Source organism: Eurosta solidaginis, chromosome 4 (assembly GCF_040869045.1).
Source record: "Eurosta solidaginis isolate ZX-2024a chromosome 4, ASM4086904v1, whole genome shotgun sequence".
Lineage (NCBI taxonomy): Eukaryota > Metazoa > Arthropoda > Insecta > Diptera > Tephritidae > Eurosta > Eurosta solidaginis.
In genome coordinates this window covers 148,255,408-148,275,539 of record NC_090322.1, presented here as the reverse complement: position 1 = coordinate 148,275,539, position 20,132 = coordinate 148,255,408, and the positions used below count along the sequence as shown (strand labels likewise).

The 20,132-nt window shown below is 37.0% G+C and overlaps 1 protein-coding gene across 11 annotated transcripts in view; it reads right to left on the bottom strand.

The window, feature by feature from the left end:
- The window catches only part of Nrg (Neuroglian), a 347,573-nt gene that overhangs the window by 155,997 nt on the left and 171,444 nt on the right, over positions 1–20,132 (bottom strand). The gene's annotated exons all lie outside the window — the stretch shown is intronic.

Sequence of the window (20,132 nt, the reverse complement as noted above, 5' to 3'; positions counted from 1 at the left end):
TTTCAACGTAGGTAAATTTTCGCGATTTCCAAACAAATTTTCTTTTTAGCACATAAAGCTTTCAGTTCGGATTTTCTTATCTCAAACATCTCATAATTATCTTAATTCTCATGCCCATTAGGTCAACATTTCCGCGCATAAACGCACATTTAATTGCTGTAATTAGCACAGCCACAAAAGCTCCCGTAGCCCACACATATAACACGTCAGTCGTCAGCGTTGTTTTGCCTGTGCGGGGAGTACTTTCTGAAGTGCAAGCGGAGCGATTCACCCCTTGCGAACTGCGTGACCGGATAGACACAAGGCACGTCTGACATACTTCCAGCAATGCTAAAACTGATTGATCAGCAAAATTTGAATTATTTCCTTTTTTATAATTACAAAAATTAAAAAAGCAAAAGCTTTAAAAAACAAATAGCACATATTTATAACGTGAGCAATAATGTGGTCATGGCTTGCAGGACACAACAAAAAAAAACTCTAATTAAATTTATTATGAAATGTATTGCATGCAGTGGAACGCAACGCATAAGAATGTGCGAACTATTTTTTGTTTGCTATGATCAAAAGTAAACGTAAACGCTCGAAAAATCGTGTCATCGTTATAATGCAGTGGTGCACATGTGAGTGTCAAGTTGCTCCTACATTTCAAGCTGTAAACACCTCACCCGTACCCTGAGCGGAGCAAGCCAGTCCGAAATAATTTAATACATGCATACCCACTCAAATTTTTGGGGTAGGTTATTTTTGCGAGGCTGTCCACAGAAAACGACTCCTTTGTATAGGAAATGCTTTACGTTTGCTGTAAATATCCTATAAGATAAAGAGAGAAAGATTGATAGACCCCCGTGTACCTCAGCATTCTTTTAAATACATTAAGCTCCATTGAGGCTTTCTTCACTCCCTCCTCCACGTTGAGCTTCCACGACAACTTTCTGCATATAATGATATTTTGTACATGGTTTATCCTGCAGGGTCACCTCGCCTTCTCCGCGTTGGAGCTCAATGCGACATAAGATGCCAGATCCATAAAGTTCTAATTGCTGGAAGGCATATTCCTTTTGCGACAACTGCGACGCCATCTTCGTACGCCGTGGGTTTCCCTCCTCGCACCGCTTGAGCAGTTGATTGATGACCAGGTTTCACAGCAGAAGTGAGAATACCAAGCCCTACGGCGTACCCCCGACCACAGATTTTGTGGCCACATCTCGTCACTGCGAAGTAATCTTCCAGCCCCTAAGCACGTAGCCAAACCATCTGGTCAAACCTATGACCTAAGATGTACTACAATGTACGTACCTAAGACCCTCTATGATCGCCAGTATAAAGACATTGTTGCAAACCGCGGTAATTTCTAAGAAGACTCATGTTATATTCAAGAAGCTTATTGACTCTAATTTCGCTTGTTGTTGTTTTTGTTGTAGCGATAAGGTTGCTCCCCGAAGGCTTTGGGGAGTGTTATCGATGTGATGGTCCTTTGCCGGATACAGATCCGGTACGCTCCGGTACCCCAGCACCATTAAAGTGCTAGCCCGACCACCTCGGGAACGATTTATGTGGCCGCATTAAACCTTCATGCCATCAACCCCCTCCCCACCCCCAAGTTCCATGAGGAACTCTCGCTCTCCAAGTCCGACGCATCACTTCTCCCTTTTTCATTCTTTTTATTACTATAAGATCTTGAGTTGTTCACCTTGGTCGTACGACCACCTGCCCGAAAAGGCGGTTTCAGCGGGGAAGAGACTCCGCCATGGCAGCGCCTCTTACTGTGGTAATGTCATCGATATTTCCCGTGGCGGCGCGGGATCGGAAATGCTCCGTTGGATTATAGGCGAATATTTATTCGCCTGGCTGCATATCATACAATAGGCACGATCCGCATAGCACCCTGGATTAGGGTTGTTGGCAGTTCTCCTATAAGACGGAACGGCATCGATGAAAGTCACTAAACCTCTCAGCCACGTAGCTGGATTATATGTAGTTTGGGTAAGCCCTTACACCTTCACGACAACATGCCTACCCTAGTGAGGAATTTAATACATTCGACTTGAATAAACATTTACAGACACTTATCACCGTCTTTCGATTTTATGAACAAATGTCCTATGAAACCAGAATACAGATTTGAATCTAAAAGTAAGACACATAATTTCCAACCGTGTCGTAATTTGAATTACCAGGTAAGGGCTGAAATCAAGCTTGGATCGACACAGTAAAGCCAAAATTCAAATCTATATAAGAATGTAGGATACCTTACATACTACAAAATCAAATTTTTGCAAGCAAACATTTAATTTTCCCGTTTTTCGAAGTTAGCCTCCAAAACAGCATATTCGACCCACCCGGATATATTTTTTATTTATTGTGTTTAAAAAATTAAAAATACCATGCTTTCGAGGTGAACTTCGAAAAAAGGGGAAATTACTTGTTTCCTTCTGGGTCAACCCCTTTCGAAAATTTTATTTGGTCCAATACCCCACCGATTGTTGTACAGTGTTATTGTAGACCTTACCGATGTTCGGAGATTGTAGAAGAGACTTTCGAAGTAAGATATGGAATCAAAGATGATACACTGGTATAGAAACTTTGGTCAACGCTGTACATCACAGACATATTTCATTTGTTTTCAAGCGTACAGTCATCGCTAGGAGCAAATTCTAGCCGTCAACGGTGTTACATCCAATTTAATGCAGTTAATTGTAATCGGCACCGCTATTGTATTCAGTACTCTGTCAACGTTCCCGACATTGCAGTTATGTGGTTAGCAGTCGCGTCGCCATTCACGCTTCAGTTCCAAAGCTATTTGCTTGCGCAAAGCTCTACTCCACTTCACCACTTAGTCATTAGGTGGAAAATAATAAAATTTATTATACAAAAATATACCAAGTAAAGTATGGATTTTTAAAAAATTTCAAGGTATTGCTAGTTTTGAAAGTTTTATTGTTCCAAGTGATAAATGATAAATAAATGAGAGTAGCATTACAAATGTATTCAAATGGCTCATTCGATGAAGATAAAGATTCCTACAAGAATCACCTTATTTCCTGAAAACCATAGACCATATTCACAGATCATGAGAAGCTTCCTAGTCACACAGAACACGACAGAAAGGATCCTCCTCTATCCCACGCTTATGTAGCTATTCCTTGAAGCCGCCGTGCCCGCTCAAAATCTGTATGAGGTGGTAATTTAGTTTGAAGTGTTTTCACTCGTACCATTCTGCTATATTCCCAACTAGCATGAAGGTCCAGCGCCCTTTTCTCAATTCTTCCCACCATTCTTGCCACCTAACTAGTGTACGCGACCTTGCGTTTTTCTTAGCATCTTCAGATGGTCGGCTGATTCCAATGCCATACAGATCGGCCAGTAGATCTACTGGGATTTTCCTGGATAAAACATGGATCGCGTCGCCGGACACCGTCCGATAAGCATATGCTATTCGTATAGCAGTAACACGGTAGCCTGATAGTATATCTTTTTAGTGGACCGTTTTAGATCCGTGCCATACCGGTGCTGCATATAATAATATCGAGCTGGTTACGTTGGATAATAGGTGATGGGTAGCTTCGCCAGGGCCGCCGATGTTGGGCATTATTCGCGTTAGGGCTCCACTAATTCTAGAAACTTTCTCCCCCACCGCCCTGAAGTGCTCCTTAAAAGTTAGTTTTGAGTCAATGTTTAGTCCTAGATATTTCAAAAAAGGCTTTAAATCTATTTGATGATTATGGTTAGGACTAACTCATCCACCCTCCGCTTTGAGCTCACCAAAACCACTTCTGTATTATTGCTAGCCATCTCCAGCCCCATGTTCATCAGCCATTCCTTTATAATTCTTGATGCATCTAACAAACATTTATTACATTTAAGAACCTTCGTTGTGTGCCAGGATTCAGACAGAGTTTGGCAGAAATACAGTCGTATGGCAATCACTGCTGAGTAGCGGCCATTGGAAGAAAAACTCCGTAAACGCTTTCGATTATAATGGATCTAAGCGGCTATCCAACCCCTGGACTTGGGCATTTACAACGAGCAAATTTCCCAGTATCATGTACACCTGTGAAGACAAGAATAGCAGCAAAAAGTAATGACAATTTTTCTAAGTCATTTTCTTTTCATCTACTATTTTCGTTAGTGTAACAAAAACATTCAATTCAATTTTGAGAGACTTCAACATTATACTTGCACTAAAACCAGTTGTACTACGTAATTGCAAATTCAAAAAGTGACCTTAACCTCTAAATATACTATTGTGGCGAATGTTAGCAAATGAGACAACAAATAGCTACGCACGCATGAAGACAGTAGCTAAGAGCGTAGAAATATTACCCGGGGTGGGCGTGAGCTTAGCACCTGCTAAGCGACCATATATGTATACGATAAGCGAGAACACAATAGCTACTTCGTCAAAATCAACGACAGCTCTTTTAGTTTGATTTCGATGGTCGTAAAGTGAGGAAGTGTCGCACGCGCGCTTAAAACAGAGTACCAAAGAGTACGTGTGACACGTGTTCACCGTTCAAGCATTGAAATCAAACTAAATAAATAATTGATTTTGCTTTCGTGCGCGTTCATGTTTACGAACACATTCTCAATTTGGTAACCGTGTAAATGGATTGGTGCCCACCGCTGATTATTACTCACACTTATATTACATTGAAGGTAACAGTGAATATGTGATGCAGCTGATGAGAGAAGTAAATAAATAATTAATCGAGAAGGCTGTTACCGAATAGTATATACCCTGGGAAAAGTAGGCTAACGAGGTAACTGAGAGTATAAAAGTAGCAGAGTCCAAGTGACGGTCAATCAGTTTGACTTTAACACGCTATAAGCGAAGTGAGCGAATACATTAAATTGAGAAGGTCTACTACCACAGTAGTGCTGTTAGTGAAGAGCATTTAATACACCGAACATTTGAGGTTATTGATTGGAATGATTAGAGGGTAAATACTAACTGAGAACTCTTGAGATTCACAACAGTATCTATGTATATTTGAAAATTTACATGAGGTATTCTAAAAACTTTGCGAATTTTAAATTTTTTTCAAAAATGTTTTCGACATTGATTTGCGCGGTTTTTCTTATACAATTCATAATATTTTTAATTAGCAAAATTAATATTTTTTAATTATTGTATTAAAAACACAAAAAACAATTGACACCTGGGCACCCAAATACACGCGTTCCCCAAATTTCATCAAGATATCTAAAAAATTGAGGGACTAATAAGTTTGCGTAAAAACACGACAGCCGGACATGGCTAAATCAACTCAGGTTATGATCCTCACCATTTCAGTATACTTATTGGTTGACCAATTTTTTCTGCATTAAGGACTCACAATTTTCGAAAATCGGACCCAAATGAATATACCAATTCATTTTCAAGAAAGGTTCTAAAATATATAGCGGGCAAATAAGAAAAACAAAATAGATCAAGCCTTTATTTTTTCTTATTCGAAGCCAGTAGAAACCTATAATTATTCTAAGAATCAATTTCGAACTAGGAAAGATAACTATGTGTTGAAGGCGAACTTCAAATTCGAAGAATGTAGAAATTACTGTATGTATTATGTATTAATATCTGTAAAAAACACTGGTTTGTCCCATACGTATGTTGTACAGAGTTATTGCTGCTATTTTTTCACTCGGAGGTGTTATATATGTACATTCAATTAGGCAGTACGTTCTATTCGCATGTGTCAGCAATATTTTCGAGTCGCTATTATGATCACTCTCTCAAATGAACTCATTGTTGGCGAGAGAACATTGCAAGTAGCAACAACTAACGACAACTGATCTTGGCATCGATGCGTTGGCTCAGAGTAGCAAATTCAAATGCTGTGATCTGATAGCATTCCGATCGGCACAATTTCACCCGCTCGTATAACAAGATGCCAATACATTATTATGTGCGCAAGTATTTAGATTTGTATATGATGTGTTGTCACCTTGTAACTCTTCATTGTACATTAGGGGGACTCATGATAGCATATAAACTTATAAGGTGTAAAATTATATCCATTTACACACGCGGTTATATGAACGCACCTAGTAATACTCTTGATAAACTTGATTGTTTTTCAGCTGTATTATTTCCAAAAAAATGTTTTTGATTGTTATACAAATTAAAAAATACCAAGATTAAGTGAAAAATCAAAACTAAAACGCCTTTACTTGCTGATGTTGGAGATTTTTGATGAAAATGCCGTGTGTAATGTCTGCAAGGTTGCATTCCTTTGAGTTTACCGCGTTTACACAATGAAATCTGCGCGTAAATTTATACAAATTGTGTAAATGATTTTTCATACAAAATTTGACAGCTCGTGCGTAAACTAGATAAATTTATACGTTTACACACTTTATAAGGCATTTATACGGTTACATGAGTCCCCCTATTTATTTACTGATTTTTTTATTTTTTTCATGTTTTCATGTGAGTGTTTTGCCCAAAGCAGTCGAAAGATTCGTGTCGTCATAATATTTTATTATTGGGGCGTTGGCCCAGTTTACCGGCGTTGATGAGAAATATTCCATTTGCTTGGGTGTATGTAAAGTAAATTATGTATATAGTTATGAGTGATTTGGCCTTGTTCTAAACATTTGTGAACTCTGGCGCTCTTTTTTTTAAAATACTTTTTTATTGCATATTTATTTAATTTTTCTTCATCTTGGTTGGCGCTTAAGCTTGTAGACGATTAAGCCAATACCTATAAAGCGCGTAAGGAGGACTATAACACGATACATAAGACGTCTTGCCTTTGAAGCTGCTATTGTGAAAGAATACTTTACGGATTATACCTAAACTTGAGGTCTCATATTTTATATCTAATTTTATTTCGATCGGTACTGAGTTCGGTTCCTAAGCTGATGCCGTTTGCCGTTTAAGCTTAGCTTTGAATTTCGATTGCGCTTTAGGGTTCGGCTCGGTTTCGGATCCGGTTCGGATTTTATTTCCGGTCCCTCTCGACTCTACTTTCTTTCTCAATTCGAGCATCGATTTCGGTTCCTGTTTCTTTTTCGATCCCAATAACGGTTTCAGTTTATTACCATTAATTTACCACCTCTTTCTACCTCTTTCTTTATTTTTTTTTGTAAACAGCTTACGGTGTTTGCTGCTATTGAGTTTTATTTTAATTAAAATTATCATACTGTGACGAATACTAGCAACATTAAGGGGTATTATAATCTCTAAGCCGATACTAAGCAGTGACTCGTATGCACATCAACAAATCAATCATTATGTCTTCCCATATGTCCATACGAGCAGCGGAGAAGAGACGCACAAACCCATGCATATATCTTATCTGAGATGCTCACAAAAGAAGGCAATAAATTGTGCAAGTATCACTCACATATACACGTGCATATGAGAAGCTATAAACGTAGTTATAGCTGGTAATTTTATAGCTGATAACGAACTAGTAAATTCTAGAAAAGAAAAGCCTAGAAATATGCAACGAGGAAACCAGACAGTATAAAAGGCAGTAACAGTAGAGGCACGACAATCAGTTTGATTTAAGACGCTATCTGGCGAGCAATAGAAGTGTTATTGGTACTTCCATAAAGGCCATTTTGCATTATTTAATAGTGGAGTTATTTATTCAACAGTCTAGTGATTCGAACGTTAGCAGAATGTTGCAAATACGTTACAATACTTTCCGAGGACGACGTGAAAGCGTCGAAACGCGTACCTTCTCATTTCCCGGCCGTAAAACTCTATCAAAGCAAACACTTTTTTATTTTATTTATTTTTTGTTCTATTTTATTTTATTTCATTCCATTATATTTAATTTAATTTTGTTTTGTGTTATTTATTTTTATATTACTTTGTTTAACTTTTATTTTATTATTTTTTTTTATTTTCCTTAAGTAAATTTTTTAAATTGTATTATATTTTACGAGCCGGACCCGTGCGCATCTTGCGCAACCAATAGAAGAGTCTCTTTTCAAATATCAACAGAAATTAGCTGGTCTATTAATCAATCAAAACCGACAACTTGCGCTGCCATCTAGCGTATGGTAGCAACTGCCGGTAATGCAGTGCAAATATTCACAATAGTGCCACAGTACAAATAGATATCTTTGTGTGCTCACAATCGTTTATTTTTAACAAATTATTTTAATAAAATATAGCTAAACAAAAGCACTACGGCCAAAATTGCGCAAAGCTCGCTAATAGCCCGAATCTCCATCTTTACAACCAAAACTTTATTTATATATTTGGATTCCAAATAAGAGCGAAAAAGGGACCCGTACATAAAAACAGCAATTACAAATAATATATATGATGATTACTTTTTTCAGCCAACAAAAAACCCACCAAAAATATAAAAAAGGAAACACACACGTAACTCCAGCTTAAATAATCTCGTTTGTTTTTGTAAACACTTTGCATATCAGCGATTAAAATTATACTTTTATCATGTTTGCTTCTTCTCTAACTATACTTCCGTATAAACACCTCTTCGTCAGAATTTGCTCTGAGACGACTTTTTAGTCAAAATGTGGCTTTCTACCGTTTTCTCGCTAGATCAAGTCTAAGAGCTCAGTAAGTTTACATCGAACCTGCTAGTTTTCTCAACACTACAACATGATAGTAATCAAAGCAAGCACATGTTGCTCCATAGTCTGCGTGTCAAGAGTTTCATAGTTTAAATACGAGTTAATCATTTGTAGTGGTGTCATATTTAATTTGATATTCAAGCGCTATATATAGGTTAGGTTCAACTGGCCGGTCCACGAGGACCTCACATAGACTGAATGAGTCCGTAGTTATACCAGAAGTTTATTTAACGACCAAATTGAAAAACCCTATCAAAAACCAGGACCTATGTTATAACATGACTCCGTCCTTTTGGCAAATACTAGAAGATAGTTTCCTCCTCCAACCCGCACTTCCTACATCTGCTATCACTGACCAAGCCTAATTTAAAGGCATGTGACGCCAGAAGACAATGCCCAGCAGAATACCCGTCATGAGTCTACAGTCCTCTCTCTTTAATGACTACATATAACTTTTTGGAGATTTTTTAATGACCTGCAACGCTCTTTCAGAAGACCTATCGATACACATATAATTGTTTATACAGTAGAATAATAGTAAAAGGGGCGCAAAATTTTCAACTTGCCTGTTGGTAGTATATAGAGTTTATATACATTGGTAAACAACTTAAGACTTACAACTTTACAACGAATATGAGACTCTTGTGAATAGCCTAATAATATAATCGATAGTCAGTTTTTATGGAAAGTCATTTATGTCGAAATATTATTAAAGGTTCGATGCTCCGATCTCAAATACACAAGAAACCGCTCAGTTTTTTCAAGAAAAAATGATTATTACTTTATATCTTAAGGCCATTTCTAGCAGTTGATATTATATTTAGGTATAAATGTATTTAGCAGCACTGTTTGTTTGTATGTAACACTAAGTGCATGACATCATATGCCATCGATTTTCTTGATTTTGTGACTTTAAAAGTTTTGTCATATTCTAATTAATTATACGAATTTGTCATTGAAATTATTAATCTTTGCTATTTATACTTATTGTTTCAATGCAAGTCTTTAATTTTATTTTTGTCTTTTAAAATGAAATACCACAATTTCTGATATATTTCATGACCTTGATGAATCATTTTATATCATCTTATTGGTGACTATTGATGTTTTCAGTTGGAATAGGCCGATGAGTGATTCCATGCTTCTGCATTTGTCATTCTTATAACTTTAGAGGCATATACATTAGGGTGGGTCGATTTATATAGACGAAAGTTAACCGATATCCCGCCACCGATTTTTCGATAGGATTTGGGCTCAGGAAAAAAAGTTCCACTACGCATACCCAAAAACAAAAAAAATTATCTTCGAGCCTGCGAAATTAATTTTTTTTAATTTTTTTCGTTTTTGATTTTTAAGGTTTTTTTTCATGACCTACTAAAAAAAATTTAATTTTTTTTTTTTTTTTTTCAAAAAACTGTTATCGCCAATGTTTTTAGCGGACATTTTTGGGTCGGACAGGGTATTCATGAAAATTTTACAATCAAATTAAAATTTTTTTAGTAGGCAATGAACAAAAACTTAAAAATCAAAGTCGAAAAAAAGACAAAAAAAATTAAATTTCGCAGGCTCGAAAATGATTTTTTTCGGTATGCGTAGTGGAACTTTTTTTCTTGAGCCCAAATCCTATCGAAAAATCGGTGGCGCGATATCGGTTAATAAATCGAACCAGTCTATTGGATATATCTTCAGAAAATATATATGTAAATATAAGTTTCAATCATAGCAATAATAAATTTATATCTTAGGAATTTTTACATCTGTATAGATTATAAATCAAAGCCAAATTTGGAAGTAGGTAATCTTGGACACTGCTGAACGTATTGGGCTGCAACTTTCTTTAAAACAATTCCGAAATATTCAAGATTTGAGTTAAAGTTTTTTTTTACATAACGTAATCTTGCTAAGAACGAACGCACGTTCAGTGCTGAAACGGCAAGAAGTGTGATTGTGTGATTCGTAAATCAACAGCCCTTGGTTTATTCGTTTAAACGTTTTACATTTCTTCAGGTAGGTACAAGATAAATAACAAAAGGAAAGGGAAAAGCGGGACTAAAACATAAAACATGATGAAACCAATGAAGTGAACTCAGTTTCGAGTTCATATTAATACGCTTTTGTACTTTGCAAAAGCAGGGCCAAATACATTGTTGGTCCCAAATTAACAATATTCTGTTGAAATTACAGATTTTTAAACGATCTAACTTTTTTGTCTGTTAAAAGAACAGATTACATTGGTCATTTAAACAGGGAACATTTGTCAATATTATGCAAACGCATTAGCTAAATTTAAAGGGAAACTTGCGCTCACCACTTTGTTTCTATGACCATGTTGCTACAGAAATCGCTGCGGTATCAACAGCCTTTACTCTTATTCTAAAGTTGACCAAAATCTGTTATTTTAACAGTTTTCATCGGTGTTCTTAGGGTGACAGTAACAATTGTTAAGATAACAGAGCTATGGGTTACGTATGATAAACCCTTTTTTTTTTTTTTGTGATTTGACTCTTGAAAAGAACCTACCTCAAAAAATCAGAAGGGGTATGCAGGCTATCAGCGCTTAGCATTACGGGAGCCCCGAAAACAACCCCGACGGATGCGCTATATGCCATTCTGCACATTTCACCTGTAGACCTGGTAGCAAGGAACATAATGTTAACAACTGCAACGAAGCTGAGTGCCTCGGGGCAGCTTGAGCGCAGACCATACGGAGATGGTTGTACAGCGTCATCAATTGCAGGACAAACAGACTACCCGATTCCCTATCTACGTTTCGAAGCGGCTCTTAAAGCCACAATAGAGGTGGATGGTATGCGAAAGGGTGCCCAAATGGCGGACGAGGTGTAATTTACCATTTCTTCAAATCAACACTGATGATGGCACAACGTCGAAACTGGTTTGTCTCGAAACCAAATTTGACCAGGGATGACCGAAAATCATTCCAATATACATCATTTATCCCCCCTGACGGAAAATCAACAAAACAAAATAAGTATTTTTTTCTTTCATTGTACATGTAAAACTTGTTTTGATTTTCATGACAACAAACGATGACTATGGGCGATGATGTCAGCAAAATTCAATGACATCATAAATACGAGTTGTCAGATTTGTTACGAATAGTAAAATAATGTTGATTTGTAATAGTTTGCATTTTGTTTTAGTTTCCGTTGTTTGGCTTTGACTTTTAATTTTTAGTTTTAAGTTAGTGCATTCTGTCTATAAACCGGATTATATTGGTACTGGTACTGGTCTTACCAGTGTTCCAACGCCTTTCGGTTGCAAAAATACATTTTGAGAATGTTGGTAGGTATAACCATGTAACATAGAGAATTTTGATTTCAAATCTCAAATTCTTAACTCAACACAAATACACTGTCATGAGATATGCTGAAGGAAACCATAATCACAGCTAACTATGATTTTTTGCTCTCTCATTTTTTAAAGCGGGATCTGTTTATTGGTTCATGACAGGAAACTGTTAAACCAAATATTCACTGAGCTTAAGAGGAATCAAACCCATTCGAGTTATATCTGTGAATGTCAATGTGAATGTCAATGTGAAAACTATTCTACTAATGGAGTTGGCAAAAAAGAAGAAGAAAAATTCTAAAACAATGCAAACGACATGAGAAAAATAGAGATGAAAAAATTTTAAAACTATATCCTCCAAATGATGAGAAATTTGAACTTACAAATGGAGTAACAAATTGCAATCAAATAACAACAAATGTAGGTATGCAAAAAGTAAAAACAAATAAGAGGCAAATTACAAACAAATAAGTAGAAAATGTTGAAAAACAAAAGCACATACACATAAAAGGAATTTTAAAAGCAAATAACGGCACGCAGACTCCTCTGTGTCGTGTATGAATCTATTATATCTACACGCGCTATAGCTTAGACAGACGGAGCGTTAATACAGATTAAGTTCTGAAAACTTCTGCGAAGTAGCAACGGGGTGAGTATAGCGATGTCAACAGCTAAGTGGCAGTATGATTGCGGAACGACCAACAGCGGCAGTGAAACGCTGGAGCCATTACAAGTAGCGAAGCTGGAGGGACGGAAGTGTCAGTGATGCTCAGGGGTCTCAAAGGCTGATGCTTGTTACAATCACTGATACTCCGGTTGGTGAGCTGAAGCATGGTTGTCGTCTAGAATAAGAACATAGAGGACTCCAGTTTGTGCTGCCTCACACACTGCTGCTTTCGATATGATAGGTAACAAAATAAAAGGCGGAAGTGTACCAGACTTAGTAAGCCGGTGCATGGGCTGGGGAAAGTGGCTCTGAAGGCACAGTTTCAGGCCACATGGGTCCATGGCCAGAGCTTGAACTGAGGGATATAGCTATAATGCCGGAATCCTATAAGCGAGGGCATGCGAGATAGCCTAAAATTTTGCGGGCTATGGTCTCGCGCAGCAAAGGGAGACCTGTGCCATGACAGCACCATCTTTCACTCAGTAAGCATTAGGTGCATGGGAGTACTGGCTCTTTTTGTGGTCTTAACCCATCCTGTTTTCCCACGCTAATATAAAGTGGATATACGGGGTGCAACGGAAATACGTAGCCGAAGGGCAGCGCTGCTATAAAATGGGCTCAGCTGAAGCCATTGCTGAGGAAAAGTGGTCGTATGGTTATAAGGCTCACTTAGTTTGGACGACGGGCGTGATAGCCTTAAACGTTGCTGCTCGCTGCAACATCGCAAGCTAAGGTCGACCCGTGCCATGACAGCGCCACTTATACTCAGCTTACCAGTAGAGAAATACGCAGTAGTGGTGTTGCATTGGTGGTGGGCAAAGAAACTTCGCTAGATTACCGCTAACATTGCTTTCCCAGCCGTGATTACAAAACCGTTATTGGCGACTATAACGGTACGGATGGCAAGGAAGGAGTCGTTGGTCCGCCATTGGGAATTCACTAGTACAGACAATGAGAAAAAGTGGAATAGACACTCCCGGCTTTCAGTATGCTAATCAGCTCTCACGATTCTTGTTACATTTACCGGTTTAGTGTTCAGCATTACTAACCGTCCAGCCATCTTCTCCATGCGTTCAAATGCAAATGCGTGCCCTGTTAAATTTGCATCGAAGCAAGTTCTTATTTAAGTATTGCCGTCTGTCTACGCCTTCATGATGCACTGGCGCTTTACACTTTGCAAATATTATGTTGGGAGTTGTTAGTTGGTTGTTTATGGTTTTATTTTGTACCAATACAACGAAGTGAATGGTTTTGGGAGCACATACCACAAGTAATGAATGAAGCCCACGGTGTGGTAGGTGGAGAATGCAAAGGCTTAACGTATTTTATAAAATGAATATGGATAAGCAGTTGTATTGTGAGAGAGAGAGAGAAGGTTTCCATATTTCTTATTTTTCCCTATAGAACAGGTGCTTAGCTTGTGAAGTAGGATTTGCTGTACTTTTATGTGCTATTTACTTGTATTTGTTTTTATTTATTTTTCACTAGACTTTGTACTATTTTTTCTCTTGGGTACAGGAGTTCGTTTACATTTACGCGAGAATGAATTTGAAAGCGCTAGGGTTACTGAAGAACGAGAAGGGATAAAGGCGAATATCAAAGAATTACTCCACGAGTGAAAATAAATCTGAATGATTGTGGAATTTTCTATTAATATCGTGGTGGTTTTAGTGAAAAATTAAAACTAGTTTCAGGATAAAACCAATCTCGTTAAGATTTTGGCAAGTATAATGGGTAAAAAAGTTATTTGAGAGCTGCAGTTGTGTATGGGGAATTTAATAAAATAAAGGCATGTGTTTCTGGCTGAAGCCATATGTTTTTTTTTTTGGATAAGTAATACCTAACTGATAACATCATCACCATCATCATCATCACGATCATCATGAAAAACTTGAACTGAAGACTGAAATGTGAAATATGTAGGCAATGGAAATGTACGGAATAACAAAATCTTACAATTCGGAAACCTTTCCGATGGCGTTTTGTACCTTCGTTACGCAGGCAGTCAGAGCAAAGATGTTAGCCTAATTGGGAAAATATTATAGAGTGCCCGGTAGACTTTGTTCTGCCCGGAAATTGTTTTGTCTACATCTCAGAAGTGAGACTCGCTTTCCCTATTTACTTGCAATCTCATTCTTCTACTTTATCTTCCCTTTTTCTCCTTAATATTGTACATCTCCACTCCAACTACAGCTCCTACTTACACTCCCACTCCCTCTACCTCTCTCACCACAATTTCTTCATACATGCTTTACCTGACCGCCGATTTCAATATCTTTTTTTTTTCTAAACCACAACGAAACTACATAGAAATATGCATGCGTTACCTCTTCCTTTATATTTACCTACCGCTATTGTGGTTCGGTTACAACATAAATAAGAGATTGTTGACGGCTAATGCACAATGTTGCAATATGTGTACTTCATACTACAAATAAGTATGCAACTACTAATATATGCAAGCGTGTAATAGAAGGTGAGCTAGTGGCCACAATCTATGTAACTGCCGTAAAACGTAAAACATCAATGGCAGTCAGAGCATCCTCCCTCTCAATAACCACAGTCACGTCTCAAAGATTAATTTCCCAATTTACTACTGCACGTACGTTCATAGGTAAAAAGCTGCGTAGCTATGAAAGTATATCCGCAAAAGTTAATGTTTGACCGGAGGGCCTCTGTAGTTGAAATGATTGAAAGCCAGGTTTGCTGTTTTAACTTGTTTGCTTGGTTTATATTTTGTAAATACCAATTTACGCAAGTGCTTGAGTACTTAGAATGTGGTAGTAGAGAATGTATGCGGATAGTATTTGAGGCCAATGTGCTTATATACATATGTACAACAACAGCAGTTTTTCACTGAATTCAGTACAGTATCGATTCGAAGAGGATTCAACTGGGATGAGAAGCAAATATTTTTGATTGGTCTGCGAATGAAAAAACATCAATATCTATTACTCAATGTTGGCTCAATCCGGTTTGGAAAGTCCCCTCCTGAACTATTTTGGTATATTTTTGTGGGAGGTTCTTGAATTAAGATCTGTTTCTTCACCGGAAGATTGCAGCTATCAAGTGAGATATTGTAACTACGCCAGTCTCATCGGGAACTAAGTTCAAAGTATAGTGAATACCGCAGTTAATTTGTACATATTAATCTTAAGAACGACTGAAGATTTCCTCTGGAAATTCGCAACGCGAAGAACCTCCTTCCGTTCGTCTAGCTTTATTCAACGGATTCCGACAACAGCACTAAAAACGCATTATGTCGACTCGTTAAGACTATGTCCAACTCTGCACAATACTTAACGTCGTCGATGTTATGCCTGTTCACACGATGGTTCAAGCACTGGATGACTGAGAGTACAGTAATATATAAAGCCATACTGGAATAGCGTAGAAGCACGCGTGCTGAATCTGTAAGCCGCCTATATACATATATAAGCGTTGAACTCTAGATGCTTTTATGATGTCCATGTCCGTGGACGACTCCATACTCTGGCGCAATCAGGTTAGGTTAAGGTGATTGTCTCGCAACAAAGCAGATGAGCACATTTAGGCACATTTGTGGCTGAACGAGGTTAACAACAGGTGGAAACGCTTGAAGTTCGTTAGAGTTTCCAGGAGTATGTGGTCATCCTACAACGAGATCCCATAATCAACCATGCTTAACATGAATAAAAAAGGCTTATTTAGATTAATTGCTGTCCTCCCTGCTCACTAGACTAATAGGGTTAATGGAGCACAATACCTCATATCGAAGCTGCAGTTTTCCAAGACGGGAGACACGCTGTTATGAAAGAATGAAATTTCTTAGAAAACACGTTTTTAAAAGTCTTTCAGAGCTCAAGAGCTGAGGGACTGAGGAACTTTTCAAATATTATTAAAACTTAACGGAATGAATATAAAATAGTGTGTCGTGGTTCTTACCGATTACCTTTAAACATTTGGCGCAGTGGGGACTTGTCACACTAACCAACCAATCAGGCAATCCATATCTCTGAAATCACGTTATAAAAACTTGTATTAAGTTTCAGCCTCAACTTAATGCACTAAGCTTACATCGAGAAAACTTGCTGCTACTTCATTTTAATTAATTAACACAACCATTTTTATAACAAAAACAAGTAAGGACGGGGCTGTCTTCGGCTGTGCCGAATAGATATGAGATATATAGTGAACAGATGTACATACCTAAACGATTTTTAAGATAAATATAAAATTAAAACGAGTAAAGGTGTCTAAGTTCGGGTGTAACCGAACATTATATACTCAGCGTGAGCTTCAATTGTACATTTCATTTCAGATAAATTACTTTTCTGCATAACACGTTGCACCGCCCGTTTAAAAAAAATGTCCCCAAATTTCCTCTTACAATAAAACTTGATAAATGAAATATCATTGATTCAAAACTATTTTTTGCTAAGTTATAGCTTATTATTCTAGTCTACGACCCTTTTAAACTTGTTTTATATCTAAGTTTCCGTGGTCTTTAACCGATCCCGTGCATTTTACTATAAATATTTTCTGCTATAAGGAAAATATGTGTACCCAATTTTGTTACGATATGTTAATTTTTCTTCGAGTTATGGCTCCCGAGACATAGAAAATGGCTTAGTCGTAAAAGGGGCGGTGCTACACCCATTTTCAAAAATTTTAGTGTTTTCCAATTTAATGTTATAATTCAATATAGAAAGCAAAATTCTATTGATACAAAGCTCTTTTTCGCTAAGATATAGCTTATTGTTTTCGTCTACGACCCTTTTAAAAATCTTTTATAAAAAAGTGGGCGTGGTCCTTAACCGATTTCGTTAATTTTTCTTCAAAGCATTCCTTATAGTAAAGGCAACCTCTTTGCCGAATTTTGTTACGATAGGTTTAACGATTTTTGATTTATTATTAATATTTGTAAAATTGATTTTATCACAAGTGGGGGGTGCCACGCCCATTTCAAAAAATTTTTACGAAGAGTCTCAATATGAGTCCACATGTCAAATTTCAACATTCTAGGTGTATTATTTACTAAATTATCAGGTTTTTTATATTTTCCAAAATTTTATATATATAACAAGTAAGGAAGGCTAAGTTCGGGTGTAAACGAACATTACATACTAAGCTGAGAGCTATGGAGACAAAATAAGGGAAAATCACCATGTAGAAAAATGAACCTAGGGTAACCCTGGAATGTGTTTGTATGACATGTGTATCAAATGGAAGTTATTAAAGAGTATTTTAAGAGGGAGTGGGCCATAGTTCTATAGGTGGACGCCATTTAGGGATGTCGCCAAAAAGGTGGACCAGGGCTGACTCTAGAATTTGTTTGTACGATATGGGTATCAAATGAAAGATGTTAATGAGAGTTTTAAAAAGGTGGACGCCTTTTCGAGATATCGTTATAAGGGTGGTTCAGGGGTGACTCTAGAATTTGTTTGTACGATATGTGTATCAAATTAAAGGTATTAATGAGGGTTTTAAAAGGGAGTGGTGGTAGTTGTATATGTGAAGGCGTTTTCGAGATATCGACCAAAATGTGGACTAGGGTGACCCAGAACATCATCTTTCGGGTACCACTAATTTATTTATATATTTAATACCATGAACAGTATTCATGCCATGATTCCAAGGGCTTTTAATTTCGCCCTGCAGTACTTTTTCATTTTCTTCTACTTAATATGGTAGGTGTCACACCAAATTTACAAATTTTTTTCTAAAGTTATATTTTGCGTCAATAAACCAATCAAATTACCATGTTTCATCCTTTTGTTCGTATTTGGTATAGAATTATGACATTTTTTTAATTTTTCGTAATTTTCTAAATCGATAAAGTGGGCGTGGTCATAGTCGGATTTCGGCCATTTTTAATACCAATACAAGGTGAGTTCAGATAATTACGTTAACTAGGTTTAGTAAAGATACATCGATTTTTGCTCAAGTTATCGTGTTAACGGCCGAGCGGAAGGACAGACGGTCGACTGTGTATAAAAACTGGGCGTGGCTTCAACCGATTCCGCCCTTTGTCACAGAAAACAGTTATCGTCCTAGGATCTAAGCCCCTACCAAATTTCACGAGGATTGTTAAATTTTTGTTCGACTTATGGCATTAAAAGTATCCTAAACAAATTAAATGAAAAAGGGCGGAGCCACGCCCATTTTGAAATTTTCTTTTATTTTTTTATTTTGTTGCACCATATCATTACTGGGGTTGAATGTTGACATAATTTACTTATATACTGTAAATATATTGAATTTTTTGTTAAAATTTGACTTAAAAATTTTTTTTTAAAGTGCGCGTGGTCGTTCTCCGATTTTGCTAATTTTTATTAAGCATACATATAGTCATAGGAGTAACGTTCCTGCCAAATTTCATAATGATATCTTCAACGACTGCCAAATGCCCATTGTCCAAAATTTTACTAATTTTCTATTCTGCGTCATAAGTTCAACTCACCTACCAAGTTTCATCGCTTTATCCGTCTTTGATAATGAATTATCGCACTTTTAGTGTTTTTCGAAATTTTCGATATCGAAAAAGTGGGCGTGGTTATAGTCCGATTCGTTCATTTTAAATAGCGGTCTGAGATGTGTGCCCAGGAACCTGCATACCAAATTTCAGCAAGAAACCTCAAAATTTACTCAAGTTATCGTGTTAACGGACGGACGGACATGGCTCAATCAAATTTTTTTTCGATACTGATGATTTTAATATATGGAAGTCTATATCTATCTCGATTCCTTTATACCTGTACAGCCAACCGTTATGCAATCAAACTTAATATACTCTGTGAGCTCTGCTCAACTGAGTATAAAAATAGGTAGGTACTTTGTGTGAGGATGCAAAGTTTCAGGTTTTTTGTGGTCTGCATGAAATAGCTATGACCATGAATCACTTATATCAACAATATATGACGTAAACGTAAGTATTGATGAAATTTGAATCTTCTAGCCGTTAAAATGGGGCAGAAATTGCGAAAAGTTTTTTATCTGAACAATCGGTTGTATGGGATATGTACTATATACGACCGATCTTTTCGAACTTTTCAGAAAACAATATTTGATATATACGAAAACATATGGTGAAATTTGAAGGTTCTAACCGTTAACATGGGGCAGAAATTACGAAAAGTTTATTATCTGAACAATCGTTTGTATGGGATATATACTATATATACGACCGATCTCTTCGAATTTTTCAGACAACAGTATATGTTATATACGTAAGCATTTGGTGAAATTTGAAGGTTCTAGCTGTTAAAATGGGGCAGAAATTACGAAAAGTTTCTTATCTGAACAATCGGTTGTATGGGATATATACTATATATACGACCAACTCTTCGAATTTTTCAGAGGACAATATTAGCTATATTTATTTATTTATTTATTTATATACGGAAGCATATGGAGAAATTTGAAGGTTCTAGCTGTTAAAATGGGGCAGTAATTACGAAAAGCTTCTTATCTGAACATCGGTTGTGGGGGATATATGCATATATACGACCGATCTCATCTATTTTTTCAACAATAATATGTGCAATATACGAAACCATATGGTGAAGTTTGAAGCTTCGATCTGATAAATTGGGGAAGATATGAAAAAAATCCT